Genomic DNA, 19,726 nt, shown 5'->3' on the forward strand with positions numbered 1-19,726 from the left:
TGTGTGTGTGTGTGTGTGTGTGTGTGTGTGTGTGTGTGTGTGTGTGTGTGTGTGTGTGTGTGTGTGTGTGTGTGTGTGTGTGTGTATACATATGTGTGTGTGTGTGCTGTGCAGCCGGCCGACTGCTCATTGATTTGATTTCCCCGGGCCGGCATGTGCGAGGACTTAGTGCACCAGCCTGGAGACATCTGTTGAGTATTAGGGGCAATAACAGCTGGGCGGACCTCAAACATGGTCACCCACTTCACCCCGCTGTGTCTCTGAGGATAACCCTGGCCGCTTCACACTCCAGATGACAAGTGCCTGTTCATCGGCACACAGACTGAGCCCAGGGGCTTCAGAATACAGAGCCACGACCTCCACGGGCAGTCATGGGCCACCACTGCCAAGCACAGTCAGTCCCACTGTGTATCATCATGGTGGGTGGGGTTCTGACTTCACAATGAGAATATCCTTTTCTGTTTGGTTTCCCAGAAATTGTCAGCCCTGTGTCAGCTTGCTGTTGAAATAAATGTTGGTTCACTGTGGTTGTCCATCAATTGTATCTCATCTTGAGCATTCATCTTAGACATTGGGAAGGTTGATTGCAGAGTGTAGCAATGTTTTAATATAGGACAGCATCTATTGTTTTTGTTTCAATTAAAATGCTTTCTTCTGACATTGTTCTTTTTGCAAAGTATATCCCTTTTTCACAGACATACTGTTTATTCACACTAGCTTTAATATTTGTAAATATAAATGATCTGATGGTAGAACATAATACATTGTTTCAACTGTAAACAAAACTATATTTATGAGACTGTACGAAAAATAAACATCATCAATAATGTAATGTTGGTTCCACCATTAGCTGTGTAAATCCTTTCTTGAGGTCAATAAAGGAAGTAGGATTGTAGAGATTTGTGAGCCGTGCTTTTATGATTCAAGGGAGGTGTACAGATGGTCTGTGTAAACTTGTCATACTGATTCTCTCTGTGTGTGTGTGTGTGTGTGTGTGTGTGTGTGTGTGAGTGTGTGAGTGTGTGTGAGAGAGAGAGAGAGAGAGAGAGAGAGAGAGAGAGAGAGAGAGAGAGAGAGAGAGAGAGAGAGAGAGAGAGAGAGAGAGAGAGAGATGTACTTTTCTCAACTCTCTGTATCAACAGAGACCTAGTGCCCTCTACTGGGGGTATTGCTAAACAAGATGTCTGAGTAATGTTCCTTCCAGATTCCCTGTAATGCTTCATTGCATGTAGCAAATAAAGCCTTACTTAATTAACATGAACATTCCGTACACTGCAAACCTACCAAGTTGAAATAGAATAAAAAACAACCACTGATATACTTTAATGCGCTGCATGTTTCCTTCACAGAAAAATGATATGTGATTTTGTCATGTTTCATTTATTTATGCATCAGGGCAATTGCTCATCAGTTGCTATTCAAAGGTACTATAATATGAAGAGTTTTTTCCCCCAAAACACTATATATCCCTTTTCAGAAATGTTGGTAAATGAGCTTTTATTGTTTAAAGAAATTATGAAAGAGATTGGTGTGTTTTTTCACTATCCAATCAAAGCATTGGGGTTGTTCAATGACTGACATGTATTGGTTTAAAATCTATCACTTGGTTTTATTTCATTTTTTTTTTTTTTTTTTTTTTTTTTTGCTAAATGCAATATATCCACCTCCCTCTTAGATAAATAAGTAGCACTTCTAAGTTTTTACACAGTCAAATGTAGCATCTAACCATTTTCTTTATAAAGAACTGTACAAATGATACATTTGTGGCATCAATATTTTAAAAATGTTCAAAAAAATTCTGAAATACATTAATATGAGATCTGTATGTAAACCATTTACATTTGGCATTTTTATCAGATGCTCTTAACCAGACCGACTTACAGTTAGTGTATTCATCTTAAAATAGCTAGGTAAGAAAACCACATATCACAGTCAAATATACAGGATATGGACATTCCATTCCAGCTATACAATGGATATATAGCATTTTTCAAAAAACTAAACATTTTCATACTAAAATCTTTGATTTAAAAAAATCTGAGAACAGTAATATTTTACACACACGTGAAGGTACAATCATTTCTCATGAAAAAACACAAATGTGAAAAATATTGTGGATTTGCGTTTTTGGAAATAAACTCTTCATATGCAGTTTCTGGAACCCTAGAGATGATCTGTGCTGCTCAGCAGTTTCTGGAAACCTAGAGATGATCTGTGCTGCTCAGCAGTTTCTGGAACCCTAGAGATGATCTGTGCTGCTCAGCAGTTTCTTGAACCCTAGAGATGATCTGTGCTGCTCAGCAGTTTCTGGAACAACTAGAGATGATCTGTGCTGCTCAGCAGTTTCTGGAACCCTAGAGATGATCTGTGCTGCTCAGCAGCTCAGGATCAGAACTGCTTCTTTAATTCAACTCAAGAGAATCACTGTAACAGCATTGTTAAATCCCTTTTAAGACAATGGCCAAAGAAAGAGTTTTATTTTGGCTTGGCACGTTATGATGGGTGCTGTGGTTGTTTCCCCTGCGTTACTGGTGAGCCCTGTATCCTGCACAGCAAGCTGGCATTAACAGGCCATGTGTTACGCGTTTACACATTCTTTAACATCCAGTGTCCAGTTACATCCTCTCTCTGTCTTGCTCACATATACCCCTTATGTACCCTAACTTAAAGGACACACCTACACACATGCAGCACACACACACACACACACACACACCCATACATCATTAGTCAACTGAACAGATGATTGTGAGAATATGTGTAAAGCCTTTATTTGAAGCAAGGTAGCAACACATTAAGATGGTGTAGTAGGTTTTATACTGTTATAAAAATGCAGGTTTCTTCAATGATCATGACACATTTCAAATTTCAAGATTGTATTATTGTATGTAGGGGACACGCATGTGTGTACGTATGGTATACATCGTCCAACGAAATGCTTCCTTGCAGGTTCCTTTTCGACAATGGAACAACAATAAGAAATAATAAAATATAATAATATGAACATAAAGTAAATGACTCGGTAGAATAAAATAAACATTTTAACATCACATATTGCAATTTCTCCACTGCCACATTAACCATTCATATTGTTGTCTTACATGGGTACGTTTTGTGTGTGGTCTGGGAAAGTTACGGAGGGTTTTTGCTTCAACCTGGACAAACAGCGTTGAGGGAACACATGTATATGCAGTTAAAGAAGTCTCATGTTGAGTTTTGGCATTAGAGTTTCGGGCGGGGTAGTAAATAATGTATATTATTACTGAGATCCTGACATTCAAAAAAAAATGTACGTTTGGAAATAAGGACTCGGCTATTTTGCCGTACTCTCCTCTGACCTCCCTGCCTATGATCCTCAACATTCTGTACCCGTTCTTCCACAGCCAGCAGTCTCCACGAGCCCAGTTTCGCTCCAGCGACGACAAAACTCCCGAACTCGTAAAGATAACATTGATTCAAACGTTGATAATATTCCGACTGTGTTCAACAAAAGAGCGGGCACATTTTCCAGCCAGCTGTCCCAAAAGGGAGACAACTCCACTCTTAAATGGAGCAGAATATTACTTCTCCAAATGGTTTTAAGTGGCTGCACAACCAGGTGACCAGAGAAATGGCCTCCAGTGACCCACAAAGCTAGGGCTCAGCCCCCAACCCCTCACAGTACATATGCTGGCCATTTCCACACACACATGGGCTTCTGGGGAAATGATATGTAAAAATGGTGTCCCACACAAAAGGAAGCAGGAAAGACTGCTCTATCTTTTTGAGATTTGAGAACCTGTGAAGATAAAATCAAGTGAAATCATAAATTAATTGTGCAGATTCATAAACACATTTTTAAAAATGTTGAATTGCATTATTAACATGTATTGTTGAGATGACATGTTGCTGTGCAGTAGCTGCAATTTATTAGAATTAAATCTTTGTTATATGCATAAACTGCACCCTCGTTTTTGTAAAGCACTCACATTCTGATTACCTAAGAAGCAGATTGGATTGGGTTTTATTTATTTTAATAAGGTGTATTTGATCCCAGAGGATAGTAGATGAAAGCATTACTGAAAGCACTAATTTTCTAAGTGGTCCTCCATGGTAAAGGTTGGAAACATAACAATACATTATGGCTCAACTAGGTTTAACTGTCTTTTTAACTACACATGCGTATAGGTAATCTTGCTGTTTGTACAGGTTGAAGCAAAAACCCTCCATAGCTTTAATTTCCACTGCTTATTTGAAAACGAGATAACAATCTCAACGTGACTTCCCTGATCACTCATGACAAGCAGGTTCTTCTTTGGAATAGGTCTCTCTTTCTGGTAGTAACCAATAATATTCCTGATCATTTTAGAGAATCTTAATAGACTTTTGGGACTATTTTATGAGGGACACCCTGGTTTAAAGGGACACCCTGGTTTAATTTCTCATAAAGATGTGATGTGCTAAATAAAATTCCATTTCACAAAACATTAATTTCAGCCTCTGCTGCATGCAATCCTAGCAAAACAATTCTAAGATATCAAATCACACGCAAAATGGAAAATATTTAATGAGGACCACATTTTTTTCATAAATTACACCACTTTGCGCCATATTGGGAGTGAAATATATTTTTGGATGGTTTCGCTTTGAAATGACTCACATGCATATAGAGGATTAATGGTCATGAAACTTCAAAAAGTGTTTTTCTTTGAGACGCATCATCATTACGAAGTAGTGAATCTGTCAGAGGCCGATTCCATGTGCTATAGTCACCAAGTTGGCCTCGCAAATAGTATGCGGTCTATGTAGTTGTACGGACTACCTCGCTAGCAGCAGGCTAGCCACACTGCAGCTGTTTGCTAGATTATGTATCTAGGTACCTACCCATGCTTCCATATAATGTTGTTTAAAATAAGCATGGGGCATCAGATACAAGACTGGAGTCTGTGCAGCATGTAGGTCAATCGTAGATATGATCATGTTTTTTTGTGGATTTTGAACCGATATCAAGTAACAATGCTGCTTTGTTGCTGTGACATCATCAGGAAAGGCCTAGGTAACATTAGATCAGAATGTCAGTTTGCATAATTTTTTGTTCAATAAAATTGTTATTTAATTTTCAATGGAATCTATTCAAAGCTCAGTTCAAAGCTGAGTGTTTGTTCAGCCTTTGTTTCACTTCTACTCTATTCATTTGAAGATGCAGCACAACATTTTGGTTACGTGACATTATTACTTCATCAAATCCTTATTTTAGGTTTAGATAAGACTATGAGAGGGAAGCAGTTCCATCAGAGGACACACACCACAGACTGCCAAGTCAGTCTTGTCTCATAGTGGTCTATCTGATACCATGTAACCAGTGGTTAGAAACAGCAGTACAGCTGTAATTATGCTATAGAGAACCCTTCTAACGCTGGATCAAACTTTAAATTGATCATCATGGTTTGGTTGAGAATAGAGCAGCATGCTGACCGTTTCAGGAAGGATCCTGTGGGAGGCTGATGCTCTGACATACAGTGCCCTTATTAGGACAGCCTGACACCAACTCATTATGACACTGACAAGTATGAGTGACTGGCATCAATTCCCTTGTGACTGTGAAGTTATCCTAATATGGACACCGTACAGGCAGGATCCGGAGGAAAAGACATCCAACACAGAACAAAGAAAGGCACAAGACACTGGGCTCTCTGGGCGCACTACTAAAAGCACAGTAACTCTGGCCCCACTCTCTCAGTGTTCTTACGTGAATGTCTGTGTGTACTTGTAGCTGTACTTGTATGTGTGTATGTGCGTATTTGTGGGCGCGTTTCTGTGTGTGTGTGTGTTTGTGTGTGTGTCTCAGTTCAAGTTTGGTGTGCTTACATAAATGTGCAAGTGTCTGGTTGTCGTTGACCTGTATGTGTTTACTCCATGGGTTCATTTGTCTCTATAATGGGCTGTGCCTGTTTGTTCCACTGTGAGTTTTTTGTGTTGGTTCATTCATTGAGGTTTGACTGGATGTTGAACAGCACTACTGTTGCCAAATCTGTCTGCCATGCGACTAAAAGCCAGCTCCCCTGGTTACCCACTAAGTGCTCCAGTGAAAACATTCTGCTTGTCTTGCATCTTTCGGAGTTATTACACCTGTCAATCATCTCAGGCCTCAATGCATCAAAGCTAATTAGCATTGAAATGAATCTCTGGTAAAAACATGAAAAAGGGCTACTTTTTTATTAGGCCAGTGTCCACTTGTGTGAGTGAGAGATGCCTTTCCCAAACAGTGGTGAACTATACACAGCTCACTTCTATTTTATTATCATTGTCCATGTTAGCCCTCCTCCAAGAAAGACATCTTTAATTTGTTTGGATTCCACAGAACAGGAGGGATATTATATCTATATATAACCAGACAGTGTTTCTGCTTGGACAAGTCAGCCGAGGCAAACTTGTTTTTTCAGGTGCTGGTACTTTGGAGGACGTTGAGCCGCAACCTTGGAGGTTTCCACGTAGAAGCACCGGAGCCAGAGTCAAGCTGAAGCAAGCAGTGCTGGAAAGGGAAGGTGGTGTGTCGGCGAGTTTAGCGATGGATGGTGGATAATGCTGCAGGAATGAATCACGGCACGCTTCGTTGACGCTGACGCACTGTGGCGGAGGAGACGCTTGTTCCCATTGCGTAGCCACTCATGGTCTCCTCGTTTACTGTATAGATGCTCGTTAACACCTATGATGTCATCAAGAAGGGACTCAGTGAGGCTTGAGATGCGCTTTACATTGATGGTTCACCCTGTCAGATGCTCTCTTTTCCATCTGCATGTATTGATGTCTATGTTGCTTCCACAGACATGTTAGCTTTATTATAATCTTTACTAATGGATTCTATTGACCTTTAACCGTGGCTTATTATCCAAATATGAGACTAATAAATACATGCGCTTGGTTGACGTTTGGGAGTGTGGGAGTGAGTGATGACAGGGGCGGGGCATCCTCAAGCAAGATCCTCCAAAATTGAAACATAGGCCTACATTTTCTACATAACACCTGACCCACGTGACGTTTTCGAACAGATATACATTACAGTCTCCTGTCCTCTCTCTCTCTCTCTCTCTCTCTCTCTCTCTCTCTCTCTCTCTCTCTCTCTCTCTCTCTCTCTCTCTCTCTCTCTCTCCTTCCTTCCCTTCCCTCCCTCCCTCCCTCCATCTTTAGGCCTAACTTTTCATGTGAACTTCAAACAAATAAAGATGCCTTTCAAACAAACAGTTGTACCACTGAACTCTCTCAGCAGAGTAAACATTCCTACTCACAAAGCAGCGTGACAGGGGCAGGGGGAAATGACACTGTTGTTGCTGTTGTCTTACCCAGCCACCCCTATGTGTAGTTTTCCATCTGGCTGCATGGGGGATAGAGGAACATAAACCTAGCGGATGGGATACAGTAGTAGGCTCCTTCTCAGGGAGAGGGTGTGTTTAGTGCAGTCAGCCTGGGGAGTGTCAAGCAACCTCTTACGGGAGGTAAAGAGATGGAGGGAAAGAGGGCCGGAGAGAGATGAGAAAGAGAGAGAGAGAGAGAGAGAGAGAGAGAGAGAGAGAGAGAGAGAGAGAGAGAGAGAGAGAGAGAGAGAGAGAGAGAGAGAGAGAGAGAGAGAGAGAGAGAGAGAGAGAGAGAGAGAGAGAAGAGAGAGAGAGAGAGAGAGAGAGAGAGAGAGAGAGAGAGAGAGAGAGAGAGAGAGAGTGAGAGAGAGAGAGAGAGAGAGAGAGAGAGAGAGAGAGAGAGAGAGAGAGAGAGAGAGAGAGAGAGAGAGAGAGAGAGAGAGAGAGAGAAATGGATAGAGGCAGACAGACAGAAAGTAAGAGAAAGAAACAGAGAGAAAGAGACAGAGAGAGAGAGAAAGAGAGAAAGAGAGAACGAGAGAGAGACAGGCTGCATGGCTGGAATTAATGAATGAAAAAGAGAAAGAAGGAGTAAGAGACGGTAGGGTTAGAGGAGTTGAGCGATGAAGAGGAAAGTAACAAACTGGAAGACAATGGATGGGCACAATAGACTGAAAGTGATTAAGGACCGACTGAGAAAGAGATAGACTGTAGGTGTGACAGGTAAGTGTAGAGAACAGGGGTGAGACAGATGATGAGATGGAAAGAGGGCGAGGAGAGCAAGTTGATGGGGGCATAATAACTGTATTTGACAGAGAGGGCTGAAGAAAATAGTTGAATGGAGAGATGGGGGGGTTGAAAGGTAGAGGAGAGAGAGTGAGAGAGAAAGAAAGAAAGAGCTAGAGGGCCCCAGTGTGGTGTGTTTGTACAGCTGAACACAAGCTGAAGAAGCCCAGGCCCCTCTCTCACACTCCATTAGGCCCTAAGCTCCACGGAGTGCTGCACTCAACACATAAACAGCGTCCCGGAACACCTCGGGATGTGTGAAAGAGCAAGGTAGACGCAGGGCGGCTCAACAAGAAACAACAACCGCCTATTCACATCTGCACAATGCCTCCAAATTGCTGAAAGATAGAGTTGAGTTGTGTTGGCTGGCTGGCCTGGGCGCAGCAGTGAAAAGGGTCCTCCCTGTCAAGCCCCACTCACCCACAGAACCACTCACTGAAGGCCAATGTTTCCAGTGGGAAGGGAAGGACCAGACAACTGTATTTAGCTAGTGTGTGTCAAGGCCATAGTTGACACTCTCAAACATGTATTTACAGTATCACATTTTGGGTTTAGTGGCTACAGTACATGTGTCTGTTGTGTCCAAAACCATGTTGGTATCTCCACATCTATCAATATCTAGTAATCAATACTTCATCTGTCAGGTCATGCGTTTCCAAGCTACAGTGAAAGTGAATGACATGACCAGAGAGGAATTCCCCAAAATAACTTATGTTGTCTACTGCATGGAAATAAATTGCCAGTAAATTAAACCCCTAAAATGAAGAAGTGGACAAAGAGAGAGAGGGAGAGAGAGAGAGAGATAAGGGGGAAATGAGAAGGAGAGAGAGATGGGAGAAAGGAGAGGCAGAGAGAGAGAAGGGGGAAAGGAGAGGGAGAGAGAGAGAGAGAAGGGGAGAAGGAGAGGGAGAGAGAGGGGGAAGAGAATGAGAGGGGAGAGAGAGAGAGAGAGAGGGGGGAGAGAGAAGGGGAGAAGGAGAGGGAGAGAGATAGAGAGAGACAGAAAGAGAGAGGGAGGGGAGAGAGAAGGGGAGAAGGAGAGGGAGACAGAGAGAGAAGGGGAAAAGGAGAGGGAGAGAGAGATTAGGTTATATTTCATCATGAAAACATTCCTTGGACTGAATGATTGTATTGCTCCAGTGTTCTTCATGGACAGAGCTAATGGAACGTGAAGAGGGAATCCATCAATACTGTCATTCTCACTCACACACACACACACACACACACACACACACACACACACACACACACACACACACACACACACACACACACACACACACACACACACACACACACACACACACGTTCCTTTTACTATACTTGTGTTGACCAAACAATTGATTCTCATTCAAAATCCTATTTTCCCTAACCCCTAAACCAAAACTTAACCCTAACGGTAACCCTAATTCTAACCCTAACCCTAAACTAAACAGCTAAGCAAAAAATAGCCTTTTTCCTTGTGAGGACCGAAGAAATGTCCCCACTTGTCTGCATTTTCCTTGTTTTACTATCCCTTTGAGGACTTCAGGTCCCCACAAGGATAGTAAAACCAAAAACACACACAGCCATATATTATACTGTTTACATTACAAACGGTCACAAAACATTGGGCCCCCATCAGGCCACTCTCTAAGTGGAAGAGTGCATGATGCATAAACATGATGTTTGGGTTCTCACAAGACCTGCACTCAACACTGGGTAAGATATTAAATAAGATACATTATAATGAGGCTGCACCCTCAGTCACAGTGTTGTGGAACAAACAGCCCACCATGGTTTTAGAACGGTACACAGAGAGAGTAAGAGGACCCCCCTTTCTGACCCTGGTCTGGCCCAGATCTAACCTGGTCTATCCTGCCCCCCTATGGTGTAAACCTACAGGAACTCTGCTATGCCCCGGCCCCTCTCTCACCCCCCGGACACCCAGATGGGCTCTCCAGCTTCAGGGTCAAGTGATGTGAAGAAACAGATAAGTCGGGGCCAGCTCGGGGAGAGACTAAACACTCGCCGTGGGGAATGTCATTGTTTTGGATATCTTCAGGAGGGTTTTTATGTACTCAGCTGTAGCTTGGCCTGCCCATGGCAGCAGTACTGGGAGTCCGGACGCGTACTGGATTCCAGTTCCATGCCGTTTGCTGCTATTCTACATGGTCAAACCCATGCCACACACACTGAGGAAAAGGAGGGATATCACAACCGATACTCCAGTGTGACTGTCTGTCAGTCGTGCTCTCTTGTCTCTCTCTCTCTCTGTGGTTTTTCAGTGAACGGTGTGTCAGCAGTTATTACTCATATTCTGATTTATAAAAACGATTAGACGTTGAATAAAAAATAAAGACAACATGACATAAGCAACATAAACAGCCCCACACTCACAAATGTGAAAATGCTGAAATTGTGTGATTCTGTTTCCTAAATTGTGCCCTCTGTTGGGCAATATTGTTCCTACTACTCCTGCCCCATCCCTCTGAAATAATTGCTGAATGGTATTTTTTAGGAGGCAGTCATAGTGGACATGCAGCTACAGTTTCACATCATTTAGCACTATGACCACCGCCATGATTCCTCCAAACACTCACAGTATAATGCATCAATAGTTAATTTAGTTCATCGTGGCAAGCTGTGGGCACAGATGTCAGTTCAACATTTAGTTTTGATTTACATTTGATTGAGTTGTCAACTTACATGAATTTAACATGAAATCAACAAACATTTGAATTATGTCATTGAATTAATGTTAAAAGTTGCATGAAAAACAAAAGACAAACATTTTGAAAATGTATTTACGAATCCAATTCAGTTTTCCATCATCAAATTGAATATTTTGCTGGAATGGTGTGGAAACAACATTGATTCAACCAGTTTGTGCCCAGTGGGTTTGATGACACAGGAGTGATACGTGTAGGCTGTGTCACCAGTTTGTACCCAGTGGGTTGGCTTTTATGGCACAGCCCAGATCATTTTTCCAAGTGTGAGTTGAATCCTTAAGAGATGCACCTGTGCCTCAACGTAATTCACATAATGAAAAAATCTGTAGCGTCTGAAATGTGTGTAGTGTACAAAAGGTTTGACCACTCCATGGAAAGATGAGACTCACGAACATGATGGTGTTCTCTGTTTTACTCTATGGAAAGATGAGACTCACGAACATGATGGCGTTCTCTGTTTTACTCTATGGAAAGATGAGACTCAGGAACATGATGGCGTTCTCTGTTTTACTCTATGGAAAGATGAGACTCACGAACATGATGGCGTTCTCTGTTTTACTCTATGGAAAGATGAGACTCACGAACATGATGGCGTTCTCTGTTTTACTCTATGGAAAGATGAGACTCACGAACATGATGGCGTTCTCTGTTTTACTCTATGGAAAGATGAGACTCACGAACATGATGGCGTTCTCTGTTTTACTCTATGGAAAGATGAGACTCACGAACATGATGGCGTTCTCTGTTTTACTCTATGGAAAGATGAGACTCACGAACATGATGGCGTTCTCTGTTTTACTCTATGGAAAGATGAGACTCACGAACATGATGGCGTTCTCTGTTTTACTCTATGGAAAGATGAGACTCACGAACATGATGGCGTTCTCTGTTTTACTCTATGGAAAGATGAGACTCACGAACATGATGGCGTTCTCTGTTTTACTCTATGGAAAGATGAGACTCACGAACATGATGGTCTTCTCTGTTTTACTCTATGGAAAGATGAGACTCACGAACATGATGGTCTTCTCTGTTTTACTCTATGGAAAGATGAGACTCACGAACATGATGGTGTTCTCTGTTTTACTCTATGGAAAGATGAGACTCACGAACATGATGGTGTTCTCTGTTTTACTCTATGGAAAGATGAGACTCACAAACATGATGGTGTTCTCTGTTTTACTCTATGGAAAGATGAGACTCACGAACATGATGGTGTTCTCTGTTTAACTCTATGGAAAGATGAGACTCACGAACATGATGGTGTTCTCTGTTTTACTCTATGGAAAGATGAGACTCACGAACATGATGGGGTTCTCTGTTTTACTCTATGGAAAGATGAGACTCACGAACATGATGGTCTTCTCTGTTTTACTCTATGACCCCCACAAGTGTCACGGGAAGGTAACCCATACACATTAATGGAAGTACTGTATGGAGGTAGTTTTGTGCCAACAAACAAAAGGTTAAATATGTCCCAAAATGTTTTATATTTCCTGAGCTTTCTTATATCTCCTAGATAGACAAACACTTCAAAACCTTGTTCCTTATGATTAAATGTTTTACTGTCTTTTTGCCATTTATGAATGTGTTATTCAATGTGTTTTTATGGGCTATAATAGTAAAAGCCAAATATAATATTTTATCAATTCTTTTATACAAAAAAACATATTTTTGAGAGATACATACTGTACAGTGGTCCTAAAATTCAAAATCAAATAGCTAAATGATCATTGGAATGACCATCTTGAAACCATTCCATATGTTAGCTTAGTAGATAGAACATTCTGCTACCAAATGCAGTATTCAAGCCATGAAGTTTGTAATGTTTCAACAACAGTCATTCACTAGAAGGGTCACTTTTTCTCTCAACCATAGTTCTACTTCCATCCAGACTAGTGAATTTTACGTTACATTTTTTGGTCATTTAACAGACGCTCTTTTCCAGAGGGACTTATAGGAGCAATTAGGGCTAAGTGCTTTGCTCAATGGCACATTGACAGATATTTCACCTATTCGGCTCAATGATTCGAACCAGCAACCTTTCTGTTACTGGCCCTCAAGGAACTACACTGGACTTTGTGCAAACTGGAAACCGCATATCCTGAGGAAGCATTTATTGCAGCTGGGGACTGTAATAAAGCAAATCTGAGGAAAATGCTACCAAAGTTCTATCAACACATCTCCTGTGCTACTCGCACATTGAGCCCTCTTGATCATTGCTACTCCCCCTTCCGGGATGGCTTGTCACGCCCTGACCTTAGAGATCCTTATTTATTCTCTATGTTTGGTTGGGTCAGGGTGTGACTCGGGTGGGAAAATCTATGCTTTCTATTTCTTTGTTGTTTTGCCGAGTGTGGTTCCCAATCAGAGGCAGCTGTCTATCGTTGTCTCTGATTGGGGATCATATATACAGTGGGGCAAAAAAGTATTTAGTCAGTCACCAATTGTGCAAGTTCTCCCACTTAAAAAGATGAGAGAGGCCTGTAATTTTCATCATAGGTACACTTCAACTATGACAGACAAAATGAGAAAAAAAATCCAGAATATCACAGTGTAGGATTTTTTATGAATTTATTTGCAAATTATGGTGGAAAATAAGTATTTGGTCAATAACAAAAGTTTCTCAATACTTTGTTATGTACCCTTTGTTGGCAATGACAGAGGTCAAACATTTTCTGTAAGTCTTCACAAGGTTTTCACACACTGTTGCTGGTATTTTGGCTCATTCCTCCATGCAGATCTCCTCTAGAGTAGTGATGTTTTGGGGCTGTTGCTGGGCAACACAGACTTTCAACTCCCTCCAAAGATTTTCTATGGGGTTGAGATCTGGAGACTGGCTAGGCCACTCCAGGACCTTGAAATGCTTCTTACGAAGCCACTCCTTCGTTGCCCGGGCGGTGTGTTTGGGATCATTGTCATGCTGAAAGACCCAGCCACGTTTCATCTTCAATGCCGTTGCTGATGGAAGGAGGTTTTCACTCAAAATCTCACGATACATGGCCCAATCCATTCTTTCCTTTACACGAATCAGTCGTCCTGGTCCCTTTTCAGAAAAACAGCCCCAAAGCATGACGTTTCCACCCCCCTGCTTCACAGTAGGTATGGTGTTCTTTGGATGCAACTCAGCATTCTTTGTCCTCCAAACACGACGAGTTGAGTTTTTACCAAAAAGTTATATTTTGGTTTCATCTGACCATATTACATTCTCCCAATCTTCTTCTGGATCATCCAAATGCTCTCTAGGAAACTTCAGACGGGCCTGGACATGTACTGGCTTAAGCAGGGGGACACGTCTGGCACTGCAGGATTTGAGTCCCTGTCGGCGTAGTGTGTTACTGATGGTAGGCTTTGTTACTTTGGTCCCAGCTCTCTGCAGGTCATTCACTAGGTCCCCCTGTGTAGTACTGGGATTTATGCTCACCGTTCTTGTGATCATTTTGACCCCACGGGGTGAGATCTTGCGTGGAGCCCCAGATCGAGGGAGATTATCAGTGGTCTTGTATGTCTTCCATTTCCTAATAATTGCCCCCACAGTTGATTTCTTCAAACCAAGCTGCTTACCTATTGCAGATTCAGTCTTCCCAACCTGGTGCAGGTCTACAATTTTGTTTCTGGTGTCCTTTGACAGCTTTTTGGTCTTGGCCATAGTGGAGTTTGGAGTGTGACTGTTTGAAGTTGTGGACAGGTGTCTTTTATACTGATAACAAGTTCAAACAGGTGCCATTAATACAGGTAACGAGTGGAGGACAGAGGAGCCTCTTAAAGAAGAAGTTACAGGTCTGTGAGAGCCAGAAATCTTGCTTGTTTGTAGGTGACCAAATACTTATTTTCCACCATAATTTGCAAATAAATTCATAAAAAATCCTACAATGTGATTTTCTGGATTTTTTCCCCTCATTTTGTCTGTCATAGTTGAAGTGTACCTATGATGAAAATTACAGGCCTCTCTCATTTTTTAAGTGGGAGAACTTGCACAATTGGTGGCTGACTAAATACTTTTTTGCCCCACTGTAAGTTGTGATTTTCCATTTGGGTTTTGTGAGGTGTTATTTTCTGTTTAGTGTCTGTGCCTGACGGAACTGTTCACTTTCATTTTTGGATTTGTTATTTTTGTTTGAGTGTTTCTTGTAAATAACAATCATGGACACTTTCCACGCTGCCCTTTGGTCCACTCTTCCTTCCACCGATGACGGGCGTTATATGGCTACAATGCCCTCCCTCACCCTCCCTTCAGCAAATCAGATCACGCCTCAATTTTTCTCCTCCCCTCCTATAAGCAGAAACTTAAACAGGTGGTGTGTTCAACGTTGTTATGTTCAATCGGAATCTATGCTTCTGTCACGCCCTGAACTGAGATATCTCTGTTTTCTTTATATTTTGGTTAGGTCAGGGTGTGACTAGGGTGGGTACGTTAGTTTTTGTATTGTTTAGGGTTTTTGTATGTCAAGGGTTGTTGTAGGTCTAGGTGATTTATATGTCTATGGTGGCCTGATATGGTTCCCAATCAGAGGCAGCTGTTTATCGTTGTCTCTGATTGGGGATCATATTTAGGTAGCCATTTTCCCTTTGGTGTTTGTGGGTTCTTGTCTATGTGTAGTTGCCTGTCAGCACTCATTTGTATAGCTTCACGGTTCGTTTTGTTATTTTGTTAGTTTTGTTCAGTGTTCATTCTTATAATAAAGAAGAATGTACGCATACCACGCTGCGCCTTGGTCTCCTCCTTTTGACGGCCGTGACAGCTTCAAGATTGTTTTGATCACGTAGACTGGGAAATGTTCCGGGTTGCCTCTGAAAATAGTATCAACGTATACACTGACTCAGTGACTGATTCCCACTATGACGATTAGAACATATGTGGCAGGGACTCCAGACAATCACGGATAATAAAGAGAAAAATAGCCAGGTCGCGGACACCGATGCCTCGCTCCCGGACAAGCTAAACACCTTTTTTGCCCGCTTCGAGGAAAACACAGAGCTGCTGATGAGGGCCACCGCTGCTCACAAGAACTGTGAGCTCTCATTCTTCATGGCCAACGTCAGTAAGACATTTAAGCGTGGTAACCCTCGCAAGGCTGCCAGCCCTATCTGGACAAGAGGAATACCTATGTAAGAATGCTGTTCATCGATCACTGCTCAGCCTTCAACACCATAGTGCCATCCAAGCTCATCACTAAGCTCGGGGCAGTGGTGTAAAGTACTACTTAAGTTTTTTTTGTTGGTATGTATACTTTACTATGTATATTTTTGACTACTTTTACTTCACTACATCCCAAAAGAAAATAATGTACTTTTTACTCCATACATTTTCCCAAACACCCAAAACTACTTGTTACATTTTGAATGCTTAGCAGGACAGGAAAATTGGCCAATTCATGCACGTATCAAGAGAACATCCCTGGTCATCCCTGCTGCCTCTGATATAAACACAAATGCTTTGTTTGTCTGGTTTGCTTAATATAAGGAATTTGAAAGGATTCATACTTTTACTTTTGATACTTAAGTATATTTGAGCAATTACATTTACTTTTGATACTTAAGTATATTTAAAACCAAATACTTTTAGATTATTATTCAAGTAGTATTTTACTGGGTGACTTTCACTTTTACTTAAGTCATTTTCTATTAAGGTATCTTTACTTTTACTCAAGTATGACTCTTGGGTACTTTTTCCACCACTGGCTCGGGGCCCTGGGTCTGAACCCCGCCCTATGCAACTGGGTCCTGGACTTCCTGACGGGCCAACCCCAGGTGGTAAAGTTAGGCAACAACACCTCCACCACACTAATCGTCAACAAGGGTGAGTGCTCAGCTCCCTCCTGTACTCCCTGTTCACCCATGACTGCGTGCCACGCATGTCTCCAACTCAATCAGCAATTTTGCTGACGACACAACAATGTAAGCCTGATTACCAACACCTCCAAAAGGGAGGAGGTGAGGGCCCTGGCGGAGTGGTGCCAGGAAAATAACCTCTCCCTCAACATCAACAAAACAAAGGAGCTGATCGTGGACTTCAGAAAACAGCAGAGAGAGCATGCCAGCATCCACATCGACGGGGCCGCAGTAGTGAGAGTGAAAAGCTTCTAGTTCCTCGGCGTGCAAATCACTGCCAACCTGAAATGGTCCATTCAAACATACAGTGCGGTGAAGAAGACGCAACAGCGCCTCTTCAATCTCAGGAGGCTGAATAAATTGGTCCCTAAAACCAGTGCTTAATCTGAGCTGGATCCTACCGGAACAGGATCCGGCACTTCTCAGATTTGACTTTGTTCGTTCTGGCACCTATTTGCTCGGCTCTCGGGATGATTTATAAAAAGAATATCACTGTTTACATAGTAAACATTCTTATAAAAGCATTCAGAGTTAAATCAAGTTGCCTCCTTGTTATTTATCCCGCCCCCCAGAAAAACCATCACGTAAAAGCGTGGTGGTCCTTCTGTGTAATCATTCTATCCTTCCTCACTGATTCCAGACCTGCTCTCTTATTTGTACATATAGGTTATGGGGCAGGCTGGAGAGGTAAGTACCTGATCTTGAAACAGGTCTTGGCAGTGCTGGTCAGCTAGTGAAGAGGTCCCTACATTATCACGTCCCTCGTCCCGTAGCCTAGGCTAGTCGTCTCCCTACTGAATTTGAAACATGGGAAAGCCAAATCAAAAATGAATAAGAAAAGGCAATCGAGTTTGACGTTTTTCAAGTCCAAAAATCCAGAGAAAGATGGTGAATCAAACTAGAAACAAGCCAGAGTACTGTCAGTGCCGGATGAGAGGAGTGAGGGGCAAACTATTCCTGATGGCGATGCCTTAGTTAGCAGCACTGCTAATCCCACCAGTTCAGCATCACCGGCCTACTAGAGAGGCAGACGGAGAGCCAGGTGGGGGGGCAGTGCATCCACCAATAATGAAGTGCCCGTAGCAGGTGCAATTTGGACGGAGGCTCAGTTCAAGAAAAAGCTAACCTTTAACCCTTGGCTTGTCATGCAAAATTCAAAGCTGGGCTGTACAAAATGCAAAAAGGACAGTAGCTTGGGCTCAGAAAAGACAGGAGGGATGAAACTAGAAAAAGAGTGTGTGGAATGTACAGTAACGTCCTCTGCCTCCGACGTAGAAAAACAAGAAAGAGCCCTCTGAAAAAAGATTTTTGAACATCCCCGAACCAAAGCCCATTTAGCGGAAGCAAGCATTGTAGACAAGGCTAAAGAGGACACCTTAACACAGGTTGTAGTTAACGCTCAAAATAAAAACATAGACACTACAGCCAGAGTATTCCGAACAGTTACAAGGAGGCTAAACGTCACATGGTTTTGAGCAAGAAATTGACTGTCAGGAGTTAAATGGACTTGACATTGTGAGAATTCTCCATTCCAATGTTGCTTGCTCCAACATACAGCAACATGTTTAGAGTTTAGACATTCAGCTGTTTAAAATCGGCATGATCTTGGACACTAGCTGGGTGGCATCCATTTTAGAACTGTAGTGTGTGTGGAAAAATAACCCTGCTCTTCAAAAGCATTTCATGGCAGCAGCTGAGGATGCCTCCCGCGATGGTTTGACCCATCAGAGCTATAGTGTCCTTGCCATGCGCATATCCTCGCATGCGTTTGTTGACAATCTAGGCCTTGTGTGTGATGCACTTCAAAAACTATCTGATTTGTCACTCAAGCTCTAAAGGAAAGAATGCGGAATTATTACTGCAAACAGGGCAGTCTTCAGGGAAGTGAGGGTATTCAGTGCAATGGCAGAGCAGCCAGGCCAACACACACAACTCAGCCAGAGAGAGATTCAGAAGAACTCTTTCCAAGGCGTCAAACTGAATGGTGGAAGACCCAGCGTCCTTTATCAGTGGGAGTTTTTCAAGAGCTTGGCAAGGAACATGGAGGCTAGAATGTTCTCTCAAGGAGGACGGCGTTGGACAAAACGGATACAGCCAGTTCATCAAGGAGCTGAAGGTGCAATACTGTCCGGAGGACACAGGAGCACTGTACAGAGAAACAGAGATAGAATCTCTCTGTCAGCAGTTTGGCATTGACAGTCCACGTACGGTCATACGGGCCTACAGGCAGTACAAGGACACCAATGGTAAAATAGACATTCCAGATGGACTTAAAAATCTGGTGGTGGTGGTCAGCACCATCCCCATCTCCAGTGTAGAATGCCAGCGGGGATTTTCTCAAATTAATCCAATTTACACTGCAACCTGTGCCTCCCTGCATACCTCCACCATATCAGAACTACTCTTTCCAAACCTTGCTTGCACACCCCTGAACAAAGTCAACCTAGTCCCCTATGTGAGTTCATGAACTGCTAAAGGACACAAATGTGTCAGACACCTGGAGCAAAACAAGAAATAGGGGGGAGAATACACATGAGGAAATGGCTGTGTTGTGGGAGGTTTTGGAAAACTAAGGTAGGAACATATTTTTCCTTTACAAACTTGTTCTGTACTGTGAAGTTAATCTAAATATTCGCTTCATTTCATCACATAGGCAGGAGGCCTGTTCCCCGGGCGCCGAAGACGTGGATGTCGATTATGGCAGCCCCCGCACCTCTCTGATTCAAAGGTTGGGCTAAATGCGGAAGACACATTTCAGTTGATTGCACACAGCTGTAGAACTGACTAGGTATCCCCCTTTCCCTTATATATTCTCATATGTGTTCTGCTGTAGCCTACATTTATTTTATTTGAAGTTATATTCTGATATTGTGATATGTTTGTTCTACTGCTATTCCATTGATGCCTTGAAAATGATATGACATTCGAGTCTTGTAAGCCCCATAGCTGAGTATATGTGCATATGCATATGGCGGGTGTTCTGCAGTGACGTCTAAACATGTTGCTGTACATTGATGTCTTGAAAATTAGGCTGTAAGAAATGCAAACTTGTGTAATTCCCACAGC

This window comes from Salvelinus fontinalis, chromosome 6 (genome assembly GCF_029448725.1).
Source record: "Salvelinus fontinalis isolate EN_2023a chromosome 6, ASM2944872v1, whole genome shotgun sequence".
NCBI classification, from domain to species: Eukaryota; Metazoa; Chordata; class Actinopteri; order Salmoniformes; family Salmonidae; genus Salvelinus; species Salvelinus fontinalis.